The 17500-nt window shown below is 51.0% G+C and overlaps 1 long non-coding RNA gene across 4 annotated transcripts in view; it reads left to right on the top strand.

Annotated features, from left to right (window-relative positions):
* The window catches only part of LOC115246684 (uncharacterized), a 30694-nt gene that overhangs the window by 9892 nt on the left and 3302 nt on the right, over positions 1-17500 (top strand). Inside the window, exon 1 of one of the 4 annotated variants that reach the window (XR_003885780.1) lies at positions 3407-3735. The exons of 2 other annotated variants lie outside the window; for them this stretch is intronic. This is a non-coding gene — a long non-coding RNA (uncharacterized lncRNA). Of the gene's footprint in view, positions 1-3406; positions 3736-12166; positions 12476-17500 lie in introns of those variants that run through there. One more of the 4 variants, XR_003885778.1, reaches the window with a different exon arrangement.

Here is a 17500-nt window from a genome sequence, read left to right as displayed (position 1 = left end):
GCTTCACATTTCATCATCCTGCTGTCTTATCTGCTGTTTTCATACACACACACACACACACACACACACACACACACACGCGCGCGCGTGCACGCACATACATGCACGCACACAGAATACTCGACTCCCACCACGTAGCGTAAGCTGCTAAAGAGAGTTTGTAGGAGGAAGCATAAAGCAACAGATAATCAGGAAGTGGGAATCTGGATCTCAGGTTGTTGTTGGTTCTGGCGCCTGGCGAGGCCGACAATAGCCGGGACGTGTCAGCCATGTGAGGAATGAAGCGCCTGCGATCGCCTCTGCAGATTACTGCGTCCTCTTCCTCGCTTCTCGCTGCCTGTGATGCTCCACGTAGTCTTGTTGTGTCTCTAAGCGCCAACGTCTGCGCCGCAGTGGCTCAGGGTTAGCGCTGGGTCGCTGCCGCCGATATTCATCCCGAGATCGCGGTGCGATACACACCTGTGTGACTCACGTGGAACACCTGATGGGGGCAGTATGGAGTCATTCAGACAAGTGGATCTACTTCCTGTCGCGGAAAACCGTGGAAATCCAGAAGATCCCGAGAAACCGTAAAATAAACCACCACAGAGATGTTCTTTGATGAGGGGCCGCCAGTAGAGTCTTTTTGCTAGCCTAGCCTAGCATTAGCGCTGTAGGGGACACGCCCACCCATGTGTGCTCTCCATCACTGATCGATTATTTACACTTTTGCCGCAGGAAGTAGGCGCCGCCCCCTTTTCCTGTCAATCATCCATCCCATGAGGCTTTTCTGTGTTTCTGTCCACTTTGGGAGATCCTTTCCCACCTAGCTAAGAAGACGATTGGACGATGATGATGGGATGGCGGCGGGACGGGTGGTGTCCGACTGTCGGGAGGAAACAGGATGTAAATGAGGACATTATGTGTCTCATTATGTGAGGGTGAACAGCGTCTGCCGTGGTAACCATCTTATTTATAGACCATAATAACCTAGAGAGGGCGTGGCTGGAACACTGTCAGGGCAGTCGGCGCCACCATTCGGACCCTTAAAGTTTGACTGACAGGCCTTGGTGAATTCTCCTGTTCCAACAACTTTAACCCCTGTGTGTGTGTGTGTGTGTGTGTGTGTGTAGGGGGGTGGGTGGGGGCTTCCGGCTTCCGGCAGTTGAGTTTTCTGATGGCAAATTTCCTTTTAGAATGATTTTTTTTTTGCTTTGTAACCAACAACAAAGAGCTGGGAGTGCTTTGATGTCATGGCTATATTTAGAAACGATCACTGCAGCTCCCAGTGTAGATCACAGACAGATTCTATCTGTCAGGAAATCCAGAATTATGTCCCTTCTGGGCCACCATGGAAACGTAAGCAGCACATGCTAGCATCCATGGAGGGGGACCCGCGTCACTACGTGTAGAAATACCTCTAAACTGTTGAGTTTTGCTCACAAATTTTCTCGCTTACTTTTGTTTTTTACATGTCCAATGTCAAAATTTAAGGGTGTGTGTGTGTGTGTGTGTGTGTGTGTGTGTGTGTGGGGGGGGGTATTTTGGCATCCGCGTTGTGCTGAGCGCAGCAGAATAAGATTGGCGGTGGGGGTTGGGGGGACTGGAGTTCACCCTATTTTCATATACTCTCACACATCCATTTCCCTCCTCGACAGATTAAAAGGAGAATTCCGACAGCACTTCAGCGTCGCCTTCGCACAGCAGGATTATCGTTTGGCTCTGTTGGGGGGGGGGGGGGGATCTGGAGATACAGAAGGAATTTATTTCCAAGTGTTGAAGGTTCCTCTTGTGAGGGATCAAACATTTGTGTTCCTTTAAGAGGAAGGAAATGACAGGAAGTCCTTGTTTGGTGGGATTTTATTTGTGTGAGATTCGCCCCCCCCCAAAAAAAAGAAAAGTCAGAGTAAGTCGCCGGGCGTTAGAGTTAGAGTTAGCTTTATCCTGATAAAATCACAAGATTCTACCTTTAGGCTAGCACAAGGAGTCTTGAGTGTTTCAGGCAACGGGCAGGAAAAACCCGTGAGCAGGTCCAGGGTTGTGCGGAAGTGTACAGCTACACACTCTGCTAATGCTACAGCTAACATGTGCTGCCCCGTCCTGACTTCAGCTGCTAGCTTTGGTTATGTCTTGAATGAAAGTTGAATCATCCTTCCGCTATGTTTTGGGGAACGTCGGCATGGTGGTGCAATTAAAGTGAATTCCAAGTGTTTTATTCTCTGGACCTTTACTATACTTGCGGTGCCACCTCAGAGCCGTTAGCCGCTTCCTCCCGTGACATGGATACGAGGCAACTCCCCCTTTCCCTCACCTCAACTTCGGTCTTTCTTTCCGATGGCGCTCAGGCGTTACGTTCTCAGGGGAAGGGCAGACTGCTGGCGCCGCACTGTTTGGGCTCTGTCCTCACACACACACACACGCACAGACACACAGATACACACACACACACGCACACACCTCTGCAGGTACAGGTACTCGCACAGCAAATTAAGCGTATTGTTGCCTGCAGGTTTGGGGGGTTAGGGATCGGCCCACCAGCAGCTTTTGTGCTGACGGTTTGAGAAATGAACCGCGGTGAAGCTAGCTGTGTCCGCGTCACTTCACCGAAACGCAACCCAACAAATTTCCTTCATTAGTCCTGCAAAGTAATATTAACAGTTTTAGTTTTGGTCAACCTTTAGAAGAAAAAAGGACAGAAATATCCACATTTTTCCTGATTTGATTGCAGTTTGGCGCTCTTAATTGGTGCCACCAATTTAAAAAAAACTAGCTAGGTTAGGCTATGTTAATGGAACTGTTTTTAATTGTTTTTTTCTCCATTTTTAGTTGTTTTTGTAGTATTTTTATACAATGCATTTGCTTCTTTGTCAGGCAGCGCTAACATGGTAGATCTAGTTTTTACCAAAAAAACAAAACCCTCTTTGCTAACACACCCTTTAACAACAGGAGATGTTGAAGAAAGCTTTTTTCTAATATTAGTCAAATTCCATAAATAAATCAGCGGCTAAATAGTGTAAATAAACATTTGCGGTATTGAACCACAGTCCAATTGTAGATTATTACCAATCAAACGTTCTTCTGTGCAGCTGATTCATGTTTTCATGAAGAATAATTGAAATTAGACAGGAAATAAGTTAAAACTGGATGAAGCTATTTCATTCCTGATGATAAAAACATGCAAATATAAAAGCTAAAATAAAGACAGGATGTATCAGAGAAACAAACACTGATCAGACACTCAGAACTAAAAGAGGGTCAGACATCCGTCTGGCCTCTCCGGACGCCGTTTTCCTGGTTTTCTGGTGCTGATTTGACTCCTGACAGTTTAAAGGTGACGCAGGATTATTTTTCCAGCCTAATTTGAAGCAGCGCTGCTCCGTCTCTCCTTCACTTCTCTCTAATCCAGCCTCAGCCTCCATCTCAAGCCGACGCCGCAGCTTAACGCTAAATTACACAAATAAACCGCCACACTTTGGGTAACTGAGCCGACCTGCTGACCTCTCACCCGCTGTGGGCGGGGCCCTGACCCGGGCACGTCAGACGGGCCTCCGTGGTCCGACCTGCTGAACGCACGACGTCACCCGGCAGATCTAGAGATTGAATAGCTTCGTTTTTTATCCGCTGATGCGAGAAATGCAGTTTTTCAGGACGAAACACACAACCCGCGACCACGGAGGTGAGCGGCGGTTCACGACAAGGGTGCAGACAAAGCCGCAGATGGGAAGCGGCGATGGCGTCACGCAGAAGAAGCGTCAGGTATGACGACAAGATGTCTGAGCGATAGCGGGAACGATTAGCGCCAGGAAGGCCCAGTCAGCAAAAACGCTCCGTCATGGCCACGGTCTGAAAAACAAAGGCTATTCAAGGTGGATCATTTATCTGCCGTTCTCTGTTATTAACATCACAATCCTGGCTAGCCTGTTAGCTCGTAGCGGCTAATACTCCAGGATAGGATAGCAGGGCTAGCTTCAAATACCTTCCTGCTAGAAATGTTCCAGTTCCAACAGATTCGGTCCAGGAGGATTCGGTCCAGGAAACCCAATTATCCAAGGTTGGATGCGAGAGGCGGCACGCATCCATGCCCCCCCCCACCCCTTCCCGCTCTTATCTTGTTTACGTGACGGGTTTTCTAAACGCAAACATTTTCTTTAGATGGCACAGTGGACCTCCGTGCTCAGATAAGTATCAGAGGCAGACTTAATTGCCTGAGATAGAAGCTTATTATTCCCATTAAAACGGAGCATTGCCCCCCCCCCAACTCCTTTCTGTCGTCCGTTTGATGTGAGATGAAGGAAAACGGGCCCGCTAGAACAGTTGTGTTCTGGACAAATCTGCTAACAATTGGAACGTAATGGAGTGTCCAGAGCGCCCCCCCCCCCACTCCACCCGTACGTCAGGCCATGTCCGGTTGTCATGACTGGGCCGTTTGCGTCAAGTTTTCAGGGCCGAACCAGAATCCGGGGAAAAACCTGGCGTTGCTGTAGCCTTCATAGGGCTTGTGTGTCTCTGCCCCCCCCCCTCGCTGCCCGGCACCGAGCCGGCATTCCTTCACGGGTTCACTGGCAATGCTCAAGTGGCTCCCTCTTAACAGCCCCCTTAATCACTCGGGGCCGTAATCACGGCCCACTTTGAAGTAATAGTCAATTTGCTGTGAGTCCGCCGTTTAACAGAACCCCTCCAACGCAGGCGGGGGCCGGGGGCCGATGTAAAGATACGGGCTGCAAAGGACGCTTTCTTAACACTCGATCCTACAAAAGGTAGCACTCCCACTGTTGGGGGGGGGGGGGAACAGCTGAGCTGCAGGTCGATGGCAAGTTCACAGGAAGTGCGGCGACTTTCAGCTGTCAATCATCGGCGCCTCTGAATGGGCCGCGGCGGCGTAGCTGCGTAGCGGCGCGTGATCCGACCCCAGCTGCTCCGTGTTTACTGTTTATGGGACTCCGGGTGGCGCCAGGCGCTGAAAAAACAGTAGCTGGAAAAGACGTTGTTTTGGTGGGGGGGGGGGGCGGCGCTGTGGTTTTGTAATCGCCAACGCTATCGCGGCCCTGATCTCCTCCCAGCACGCTGGGCGGGGGGGGGGAGGTATGTTATTCCACACGCTGCACAAAGGGAGGGAACAGAGGGAGATGTGGGTGCTCTTTCTCCTTCTCTTTCTTCTTCTGTCCATCCGGGCAACAGCTGACTCAGGTCAGAGGTCACCGGGACGACCCACTTCTGCCCAGAAGCTCCTCCGGACCCGTTTAGGACCAAACCCTCAGACGTTTGTCGACGATGTGATGTAATTTGTTAGAATCGTCCGTTTCCACAGTTTCTGTGCAGCTACGTAAATATTTGCTAATTTTGGACAGGCGTCGCTTTGGCCGCCCGATCGACGTGGACGTTGGGAGCAAACACGGGTCTCGAGTCGCAGGCGTCACGGCTCGCCGGCTTCACCTGCCTACGAACAAAGAGCGGCACGGCGAGGACGGCGGCGCGCTAGCGGCCCGGGCCTATTTTACAGATCCATTAGCATGAGCCGTGTGCGATTCAGCGGGCCCTGCTCCGTCTTTATTCACGCACTGACATTAGCACGTAATGAATCATGAAGGAGGCGCATTGTTCCCGACACGCACACACCGACACACCCCCCCGCGCAGGTGTAGAACATCATTATCGCCGCGCTCCGATTGATGAAGAGTATTATTCCGCCAAATTGATTTTCCCGACTCTGCGATCGGGACGGCGGCGGCGAGAAAAAGATGTAGGAAAGACGCAATCATCAACAACTTTATGTCCAAATCAGCATATCTGAGCGGGGATAAAGGAGCATCGTGGGGGGAAAATGGAGCCGGGGCTCAAATCACCGTAAATTGCTTTTCTTTTTTTTTCTTTTTCCCTCACATCACGAAATGCTTCCGATTATCATGAAACGAGCAAATTGAATTCTTTTTTTTCATTTAAGTAATAATTGATTTGACATTTCCGAGCACTTCAAAGGCAGTTTGGCCCGAAGGCTGAGCAGTAAATTACAGTATAAAGCTGCGGATTTACCATTAGCCCAGTGTCAAGAGCGCAGCCGTCATCTGCCAGCGCCCCCCCCCCCCCCCCCCATCCACGTCCTCTTCCTCCTCTCCCACAAACCTCCTGAATTTCCTCTGAAACGTCACAGAGACTCGGTTCCCCACCGTGTTTGGGGGTATTGTAGCGCTCGGGTGTGACAATAGCCGAGCTAGCCCGGCGTGCTACCTGTCAACTTCACCCGCTCCTCCGTCAGCGTGCTCGTGCGTCGATGACATGGCTCGTTGGGGTCAACTACCTTTCCCCGTGTGTCGTGTCTCGGCCTGGTTCAGGCCGTCGACTTTCTCGGCGTTCTGCTTTAACACTCTTTGCCACGCAGAAAGATTTCCCGGTTTCCCGATGCTAATAATTCCGCGCAATTAGCCCAACCGCAATATGCGCGCAAGACTTTACACCTGAATCCAGAGTTAGGTGGAGGTGGCACCTATTGTCTTTTGGCCTTGAATAGACGTGCCTGTAAATACCCCCCCCCCCCCCCCCCCACACACACACACACACACACTCCTATTTGTTAAGTTATTCATAGAACTGCTGATTGCAGGCAGCCGTCAGAGCTAAATGAGGGCCTTTGTTATTGTTGAGTAATTAGGACAGCCATCATGGTGCTCCGAGATGACAGGGTCAGTTAAATAGTTTCTCTCGCTCTCAGTAGTCCGGAGCTGATTATGGGAGCTCAGGCAGGCCTGGGAGCCAGAGTTGGGGGGGGGGGGGGCACAGATGGGAGGAGTGGGGAGGAAAGCAGACCTTATCTCAGGCAATTAATCAGAGACACTCATATTGCAGGACAATTATTCAAAGCTCACTCCTGCGTAACTCAGCCCGAGGTTCCACTGGGCTCGCCGTGTCTTTCCATCCATCCTGGACTGGAAGGTCAGGAAAGTGAGAGGGAGGTGGGGGTGGGGGTGGGCGTGGGGGTGGGCGTGGGGGGGCGGCGGAGTCCACAAAGGTAGTGGCGGAGCCAAGTCATTCACAGTTTGGGGGCTTTTATTTTTGCTCTTTTTCAAGCTTCTTCCTTGTCGTGTTTACATGAATTATGATGATTCTGGCCGTTGGTGGAATAACATAGGTGTGTGTGTGCGTGTGTGTGTTGCAGCCCAGGGCCAGCATTATCAACATTCCTCGGTGGCAGCAGGGTGGCTCGCCTGGCACCACACAAACAGGAAAAGGAAATAGCTCCAGCTAACTATGGTTATCTCCCAGTGTGTGTGTGTGTGTGTGTGTGTGTGTGTGTGTAATATGGCAGCAGAGTGATAACCAGCAGACTATCCGTTTATTAAGAATTTGGGTCGGCGTTGTACTTAATATTTTACAGAACAGTCAGTGCTGGTGTGAATGTTGCGTTCAATGACCCTCTGAAAATTCCGTCTGTAATTTTATTCAATGTTAAAATCACAACAGAGAGTTTTGTCTGTTTTCTCCCAAATCCGCTACCCTTTTAAAATAATAATACCCCAGGATGATCCACATTAGCTCGTATCATTTAGCGACAGCCTCACAGCTAAATCACAACTTTCATCTAAAATTGTAAAGGAATCGTTTATGTAAAATTATTTTATATCTAAAGATGTTGTCAAGGCTGGTTTAGCTAACGTCTAGCAGTGAGCGTATGCTAACGTTTCCTAAGTTAAAGAACATTTGCTGGAACATTTGCTACAGCTTTCACTGTAATTTACCGACGGTGAGTCAACGTGACGTAGCTGTAGCAATCGATTAACAGATTATTGATTGTTGTCGATCAGAAAAAGAGGCCGAGCGGTTTACTGCCCAGCTTGGTCGGTGCAGAAATAAAATCTGGTTCCGGCCCTGACCCGATCCACAAATGTCACCTCCAGTGGGAAGCAGAGGAGGAGGAGGAGGAGGAGGATCGGCGAGGAAGACGGTGTCATAAAATGCAAATGCGGCCGCCTCCGCTTTTACAAATTAAATGTCAGGACATAAAATATTGTCAGTTTCATTTTGCCGGCGGAAGGATGACAAATCCATATTCTCTCTTAAATAAACTCTCGGCGCGGCCGACGGTAATCATGGCAGAACAAAGCGCCGTGATTAACGATAGCAATTTATTGTATCTGGCGGCCGGCGCGGGCGGGGAGCAGAGACATCACGGTTATCATAATTCATATCGTAAATAACGGCGCCCGGCCAATCACAAGGAACCGCCGATGTCATCCCCAATAACCTTTGATAACAATTACCATGGAAGCCAGAACAAACCCGCGAGTCACAATGTTATCTTCCCGCCATTCTCCGCGTGTAGAATACAACACTATTACCATATAGATTAGACTATTTATAATGGTGCGTGTCAGCCCGGGTGTCCGGCGAGTGTCGCCGCGGCGATGCGTGCGCGCTAGCGGAGGTGCGCGAGGGGAAGCGGTGGGTGGGTTTAAGTCGGACTTGTCGTTGGGAGGAGATTATAGCCGAGAGCTCAATCGCCCTCGCCCAGTATCACACCTCAGCACATTGGCGGGGCGGCCCGGCGCTCACAATGGCGTGGCGGGAAAGGAGTGTGTGTGTGAGTGTGTGTGTGTTTGTGTGGGGGGGGGACCAGAGGAGGGGATATTACGAGGGGAATGTTTGATAAGTGTCGGAGATTAGCGTATCTTGTCCGAGGTGTTGTTCCTCTCTATTTTATCTGCTAGCAGAAATTTCCCGATGGCGAGCGTTGATACTAGCGAGCTTCCCGCCCGCCGCCCGCCGCCCACCCACCGTCACAGCGGCCCGCCAATGAGACCCTGGTTCCTCCTTTACCCGCTTTAATGAAGAATATCATCACCTGCCTCTTAGCAGGCGGCGCTAACACGTTTTTTGAAGGCTAATGACGTTTAGCCTCCCAGACCCAAACATTTGGGGACTTTTGGAGGAACCAGTTGGGCTCCGATCTTATTTATTTTAAACGTAAACACGTCTCCGTCCTCCAGCTCTCCTCCCTGAACAGAGAAGAGACGGGTGAAGAAAAAAAAAAGGCTTCAGAGGATTCACGGACGAAGAGGATGAGGGGAGAGGACGAGCACAAGGACGAGATTAAAAAAAAAAAGGAGGAGCGAGGAGGAAGAAAAGGGACCAAAGCAAGGACGAGGTGAAGGGAAACACGGGGCTTTGGAATCTTTTCAGCTCTGAGGAGGCTGAAGACCATAAATCTGCAGGTAGATGAAGAGCAGATAGAAAAAGCCTGAAGAAAAACAGGTTTAGGAGTCAGGAGATGAAGTGGAGGAGAGTCCCAGAGGACAGGAAGTCCTCTGATATACCCAGATTTTAACCACTTTGCCCCTTTTCCAGAGGACAGTTGTCATTAGCCATCCGTCTGTCCGCAGGAGGCTCCGCCCATATTGGCCTGGCTTCACCAACTGACCGCGGTAACAACGTCAACACACAATTAGCGTAGCAATGGTTGACTTCCACTAAACCTCTCCAGCACTACCAAGAAGACAACGGTGAAGCTTTTATTCCAACATTGAGCTAAACCGGGCGTCCTCTTCCTGGGACCCTTCTCATCTGGCTCGTATCGGCGGCCTCCAGCTAAGCGCTAACGTTTAGCCGTCCCTCCAACAGCTGATGGAGTTTCCTTAAGAACTCCCTCGGCCTCTTTCACTCCCTTGTTCCGCTCATCCCTCCGTCGTTTCTCATCTCCTCTCCGAGATGGAACTCACAAAGCCATTTTCTCCTCGTCCCCCCAAATCTCTTCATCACTTTAATTTTTTGCTAGGCTGCTCCATCGGTGTCCTGGGAGGGGAGAGGAGGCGGGGGGGGGGGGGGCAGGGAGGGCGCAGACGGGCGAGAGACTGCAGCCGAGGCCGGGCGAGTGGAGAGAGAGGGGAGGTGGGGAGGTGGGGAGCGGAGGCTTTATCAGCCCTGAGGTATGTGGGAACGCTGCTGAATCCAGAGAGATTAGGGGAAAATGCAGCACGCGGCAGTAAGGGGCTTACGCCGCCGCCGGTATTAGTTCAGGTGAAAAGAGTATTGCTTTTACATAAAACTGGACAAATCCGGCCACAAAGCGTCTCCCGCCGGACCACAATGGGGTCCTCTATCTGCGGACCTCACCTCCTGTCCCCGGGTTCCCCGCCGCTCCTCCGTCTAACCAGGAGAGGACCTGGAGACGGAGGAGAAGACACTGGGCGGGGGAGGGGACGCTGCGCCGCCCCGGCTTCAGGTCCACGCAGGGACCTCATTTCCTCTGGGGAGGTCAGAGGTCACGTTCACCTGCACGCTCACAGATAGACCCGACTTTAGAGTGGCTAAAGTAGAGGATGCGACATCCTGTTAGCATCAACCTTAGAGTGGCTATAGTAGAGGACGCGACATCCTGTTAGCATCAACTTTAGAGTGGCTATAGTAGAGGACGCGACATCCTGTTAGCATCAACTTTAGAGTGGCTATAGTAGAGGACGCGACATCCTGTTAGCATCATCCTTAGAGTGGCTATAGTAGAGGACGCGACATCCTGTTAGCATCAACCTTAGAGTGGCTATAGTAGAGGACGCGACATCCTGTTAGCATCAACTTTAGAGTGGCTATAGTAGAGGACGCGACATCCCGTTAGCTTCGAGCTAGCAACCAACCGAGTTTCAATAAAGTTTCCCTCTAAAAAAAACCCCATCAGGTTCGGTGAAATGAAGCCAGCTTCCGTAACGTTAAACTTTGGGCAGCAGCGGAACGCTGGGCTCACACGTCGCCGTCCCTCCGTTGCCTTTTATCTAAATCTGCCGCCGCGTTTATCAGCGGCGCGTTTTCATCTTGAAGTGTAGGTTGAGGGGCGCTTGGCCCCGTGCGCTCTTTTATCTCTCACCTGTCGTGTACAGTAAGCCCAGGTAACAATGGCGCCTTACATCACATTACACGGCTGCTCTGTATTCACCGCCGCCAGAGCGCCGTCCTCGCCATTATTGGCTGAACAATACCCTCAAAAAGCCAGGTTGGCCTAAAAAAAAGGGGTGGTGCCGTATCTGAGATGGCGCTTAACATCAATTTGTGACGAGATTAATCAATTTGGAGCGTCTGTGTCGCCGCCGCTCGTTAAATAAAGAGCGCCGGCTTTGGAACGAGCCCGGGCTCATCGCGATACGCCGCAGGTTAAGTGGGAGCTGCGTGTTTTAGGATAGCACGCCGCCACTCCCGCTCATCCTGAAACACTTAGCTGGTGATTAGCATAAGCTGATAGTGGTATCAGGAGTGTGCCATTGAGGTGACCCTGAATCCCCCCGCCCCCATCACAACCACCTCCTACCCTAACCCGCAACCATCACCCCGCCTCCTCTTTTGTCCCTCTGAGAAGGTCTTATCAGGGACATACAGGGCCTCTGTAGCCTCCTGGGGAGATGAAGGAGGGTGGAGGCAGGGGGTGGGGGGCTGTTTGGGGTCGGGGGGTGGGGGGGTTGTGCCCTCCAATGTTTTTAAATGATGTCAAATAATATTTCTGTCAGCGAGTCTTTAAAAGTTACCAAGTTTCCAACGATTTGTCCTTCAGTTCCGTGAGTTAGCATCGAGGCTGGATTAAGCTAATTAATCCTCTCACTTTCTTGTCAGTTAAAAATGTGTCCAAACGTGTTAATCTGGCCCATTTCCCCCCGCCCCTCCCCACTGTTTCTCTGTAATTATTCATTTCGTAATCTGTTCATCTCTTATCTGGATTAATAAATTGTTCTGTTTTGTTTCGAACCCAGAGAAAAAAAACAATAAAATGGCCGATAACGACGAGCTAAAATCAAAGAATTAGGACTGTACAGTCATTAAAAAATAACCTTTACGCCCATCTTTGATAAGAATAAACAAGAATGAATGACTTTCATAATGAATGAATAATCCAACAATCAGTGTGTTGATTTTCCCTCCCTGCTATCAGAAACGATCGCTAAATTAGCTTCATTTTAGCACGCTAATAAAATAAACGCAGATGTTAAATTACCCTCTCAGATATTAGCTGTAGGTCTGCTTCTATCTGCTATTTGAACAGCCGACGGAAGCAAAGATGCATCATCTGTCCTTATTTATTTCGGTGTAAATATCGGTGTAGCATTATGTAACAACAGCAACAACAACAACAACAACACATGTTCGCAAGGCCACGGGGACGCAGGTGAGCCGTGAGTGATGTCAGCACATCCATGTTTTGTTGTGTGATGAACGCACATCCAGTGTTCTTGCTAGCTTCCTCTAGCTTTACGCGCTGCGCCTGTTAGCATGGGTTAGCCTTCATCTCCTCTGCTGAAAGTTCCACTAAACTCCATCAAAACAAAAAGTTCTTCAACCCACATCCTCCTTTTCTTGTAGAGCGTTAGCATCACCTGCTCCAGGAGGCGGCGGCAGCGGCGGCGGCAGCGGCCTCCTAAATCACTCCTACGATACCTCTGCCATACTTTTTTTGTGCCGCGCGGACAAAAGTGTGATGAAACCAGGAAACAATGTGCGAGCGCGGAATGTGGCGACACATTTCTTAAGGGTAAGCAATTTCCAAGCACGCTAAGCGCTTAGCATCGACGCAGGGCTATTGCTATTCATATCAGTTTACCATTATGATGCAAATGATAACAGTCGTGCCTGGCTCCCCCTTTCTCTCTTTTCTTCTGCACTTTTTACGACAAACGGCGCAAACACACACCTATATTACAACACACACACACCAAAAAATCACCCGCCGCTGCCGCCGCCGCCGCTTATCCCCTTTGTTTGAGCTGATTGGATCTGTGGCGATCACATGTTTACCCAGAGCGCTATCTCTTTGAGAAACCACCGTCACGGGTAGTGGAGAGTAACGTTTGCCTCTTTTTGTGTTTTCCTTTTATTTCCGGAGACGGGCGCGAACGCGCGCTCTATGTGCGTATGCTAATAGGCTGGCTAACACGGTTTCACACTGTTTGTTTCTGAAAATGATGCAACTTGCCAGACATCCGTTTTTCTGCTGATGTTCACGTTTTCCCCTCTTTTATCCGCCCTCCCTCTCTTTCTCAGGGTGCTTCAGAGCGAGAGGGGATGAAGGCGCGGGGGGGTGGGGGGGGGGGGGGGGGGAGCGGCGCGTGCTGCAAATCCACAAAGGTTTTGTAATAAATGCATCGACGACAATAAAAACAAAAACATTAAAGGGAGAAAAGACGTGTTTCTGTGTTAAACAATTAGTGCTGCAGCATTAGAGCCGATCAGGGGGAGACAAAAGCCCGGCAGCAGGGGGGTGGGGGGGGGTTTACCCCAGACACAAAGACACAAAAGACGGGCGCTCTGCAGCCCAGCCAAGCTCCAGAACCACCGGCTTCAGCCGTCTGTGGCAACAACTCGGCACCGGCGTGAAACACCTCTGCGATCTGCTCTCACTCCCCCCCCCCCCCCCCGCCCGGCGCGCGTGGTTCGGTCCAGGCCTTCACACCTTCTGCTTTGATCTCAGTGGAAGACCAGATCTATCCAGTTCTGGCCCGATCCGGACAGATCGGACCCCGAACCGTTGCGTCACGTGAAAATCTTCGCAGTCGTTCCTATTTTTTTCCCGCCATTTTTCGTTTTTTTTCCCGGCTCGTTCGGCGGATCGAAGGTTGATTTCTGGGGCAAAAACTTCTGCTTTGATCTGCTCGCCGAGGAACAAAGCTCAGAAGGACGTCAGAGTGAGGTCGGCGCTCCTGCGGTGTGTGTGGCCACCCTCGTGTGTGTGTGAGTGTGTGTGTTAATGGCGTCTCCTCTGTACGTTGGGCTCAATGGCTCCAGTGTTCGTGTGTGTGTGAGACTCCAGCACTTAACCCGGTGACCGGTGGTGGAATGAGCCCCGCCCCCCCCCACCATCCGCCGCACCGCCGTGGTGTGTGTTACCGCCCCCAGAGAGGGTGACGGGCTCCGGTGTGTGTGTGTGCGCAGCATGTTTAGACTCCAGGTCTCTGCCCCCCCCCGATGGCGCCCCCTCTACCTGCATATGAGGGAGGAAGTCTTCGCCGTTTCCACTTTAAAGCCAGGAAGTGTTTCATTTCATCTCCTCCAGAACCGCAGACTGATGCCATTATTCTGCCCCCCGACGCTCTTTGATTGGCTTTTGTTCGGCGGCGGCGTCGCGCACGTAAACAACGGAATCACCTGCCGGAGCACCTGATGGGCGGCGGATGGATTCAGACAGGCGTGCGGATGGACGGCTTTTGAACTGGGCCTGGAAGGTTCCCGGCGTCCATCAGCTGTTTTGGACCGATCTGAAATCAGGAGCCGGATCTCACCACGAAGATGAAGAGAAATCTGATCTTTGACCTTTGACCTTTAGCTTCTGAGTTGAGGTTTGAGAACTGGGTCTGGGTCAAGATCGGATTTTAAATAATCCCGATCCAGCTGAAACTGGAACAGGACTGTTTGTTTTTAAAATGAGACATCGCTGGAGGCTAACGCTAGCGGTAGCTGAGCGCCGCTGGTCCCAGCAGGTCTTTGGTGGCGGCTGCGTCTCCTGTTCCGCTTCCTCCCACCGTGGCGCCGTTATTGCGCCGATGTTTCTCAGCCTAATGAAATCCGCCGCGCGTCGCACCGACGGAACCCTTAACTTTGATCTCACAATTAAGTCTGCGTGAACAGCTAATAAAGCTAATCTGCTCTGTATCTGCTTGTCGGCTCCAGAAGCCTTTCAGCCAATCTGCCGCCGCCTCTGACTGACACTCTGTCGCTCGCGGCTGAAACACTGACTTATTTTTATCACGCTTCAGATAATACAATCAAGTATTAGCAGCACAAATCAGGCCGGATCTGCGTCGCCGGAGCGGCGGATGACTGCGAGGCTCCCGCTCCTTCCCTCCTTTTCCTCCTTTTTCCTTAAACGCCACTTTTGCAGCCGACGGCGAGGGGATGTGCGGCTTTCTTTTTGTTGTTGTTGATGGAGTTGTTTTCCTTCAAATCTTTAACTTTAGGTTTAGTACGACGTGTTTTAGCATTAGCACTGATGCCTTAATGTGCCGATGTAACACCGCCGTAACGGTCCTTCCTTGTTCACCACGTACTTTAGATCGGAGACAACGTTTTGGTATCGCTGCTACGCTAGGTCAGGTAGCAACACTTTCTGGAATTCCCTGGATTGGTGGGGAGTTTCCTGATTTTCCTCGACTTGAGCCTTGACGGGGATTCAGACCAACGACCTTCTGTTAGCTTCCCTGTAGCGCAAAACCCCGACTGGTATAGCTCAGATTTTCCAGCTGAACCGCCGCCATGACGTCAGCGCTCGCTCATACGTTCGGTCGCGATATTCCCGAACCCCGTTCGGACTTAATGGCACCTGGAGCTGATCTCCGATAAGACCAATGGAGGGAATTTGGGTCTGAGTTCTGTGAAGCATCGGCGGCGAGCAGACAGACGGTAGCAGTTTGCCGCTCCGTGTTGATAAGGAATGTTTTCCACATGGCCGTAGCGTCATGGCGCCGGACGTTTGCCAGATCTGTTAACGCCCGTTTGACGTATATGATCATTGTGCGGCGCTCAGATCGAGACCGTCCAAGTCGCAATCAGGAACCCGTCACCTTCAGGAGGAAGCGTCTCAGCCGCTCGCCGCCGAGGTCAGAAGGCGGCGCTTCAATCGGGTCCACGGTGTCCGCTCGCGCCGCAAGATCAACAGCGCCCGCTGCGCCGCCTGCGCTAGCACGTTTCATCTGACACCTGTTGTTTTGGTTGGAGGCGACGCTTTGAGGTCGGGCGGCTCCAACAATAACACGGCCTGTTTTCACCAGCGACACGTTGGAATGGATCTGTTGTTGAAGGAAGAGAAGCCGCTAATGAGCGGAGGCCAAAGAACACCGCCGTCTGCCTTTAGCTCGCCGCAGAAACGCTTCACAATGAATGTTGGTGCTTTTAGGAGGTTTTTGGAATCGATGTATCGGGTAATCTGTGATCTCAGGGGCTCCGATGTCTCCTGGATGATTGTTTCACTTGGCCGAGCCTTTTACAGATGCTGTAACATGATTTATGCTAATTTACGTTCTTATCATTCCTGTCGTTCATCACCTACAGGCTCCTGTTAGCAACCTTTGCCCGGACAAGCTAACATGCTCGTGTGAAAAAAACCACGCTAGGGCCATCGAATCGCTGCGTTCCAGCTGTCAGCAGTAAACTTCGTCCCCTCCTGACTCCCGCTGACCTGCCGTCGCGACGCTGAAAGATTGGACTCGGCGACAAAATAACGTGGCTAACTTTAGCTAAACGCTGCGCGGCGGGTCAGTATGAAGGTTCTAAAGAGCTAATTCATGTCACTGATATAAAGATGGATGACGGGAGGTCGCAGGAGGATCCGGGAGTTCAGACGGAAGCGGGAAACTGCACACTTGACCCGTTTTAAACAATCTGGAACTTCACGGCTTCCCTCTGAAACGAGGCGCCGACCTTTCATCAGATGTGCGCCTCCGCCCGGCGGCGGCTCTTCTATCTCCTCCTCCTTTTATCAATCCTTTTTGAAACATCAGCTTTTCAGAACGGCGTGCTGCCCGCAGCGCCGTCTGCAATTACGGCGATGGCTGCGGAAGCGTTGTTTGCATATTGGGAACGGGGAGAAAGCTGCCGGATGGAGCCGCCTCGCAGCGGAAGGCTGCGGCGGCGGCGGCGTGCTGCAGAGCGATACCTCATTACTGCTCCAGATCGGCTCCTGTTGTCCTTCACCTACGAGCGGCCTCTTTATCGAGGCCTCGCAGACCAAATGAACTGTCGCGACGCCTCTGGCTCCCCGCTGGGACCCAAACTTTGGCGACGTTGTGGCAGGTGTGGCGCCGCCAAAGGCAGAGACGATCTGAATTAATAGGGGAAAAGTTGCCAACGCGCTCGCCGGCGAGCTTCTTATTCAAATGACTGCCCTTGATCTGGCTGATCACTCAGGCTATAGGCTACTTAATTAAAACTAAGCAGCAGTGCATTAACGCCCCGCCGGCGCGCTGACATTGTGGTTATATATACGTGGGGGGGGGGCACGGCTGGGTTCCAAATGCAGGTGAACGGACGGTTTGATTTAAAATGCCACAGAGAAAGATGGCAGGTAGGCGTGATTGAAAGGCTTTTTGGCCGTTAGGGGAGTATGATTGTGTGTGTGTGTGTGTGTGTGTGTGCGTGTGCAAAGGCGACGTACCCGCCTCGGAAGGCCAGCCGCAGGCTTTATAGACGCACGCTTTGATCATTAAGGCCGGTTCATCTCATCGTGGACACGGTTGCCGATGCTAGCTTGTTCTCTGAAGACACAAACAGGAAATGAAAGGCTGTTAGCGCGCCGAAATGCTAAAGTCAGGCTATTTTTACACTTCCAGACAGAAATCAGAATTCCTAAATGATGGATGAAGAACGCGCTACAATAATTCTACCGAGAGATGTTTAATGTCTGCAGGTTTTCATTGGTTAGATGCTAACGTTAGCGCTAGCGTTACACATTTGCCAACATGATGATTTTTGGCTGCAATTCCAGTTCATAGTGTGAAAATTGTATATATATATATATATATATATATATATATATATATATATATATATATATATATATATATATTTA

Source organism: Takifugu rubripes, chromosome 18 (genome assembly GCF_901000725.2).
Source record: "Takifugu rubripes chromosome 18, fTakRub1.2, whole genome shotgun sequence".
Classification (NCBI taxonomy): Eukaryota; Metazoa; Chordata; class Actinopteri; order Tetraodontiformes; family Tetraodontidae; genus Takifugu; species Takifugu rubripes.
The sequence above is the reverse complement of the archived record's forward strand: the minus strand, read 5'-3'. Positions and strand labels throughout refer to the sequence as shown.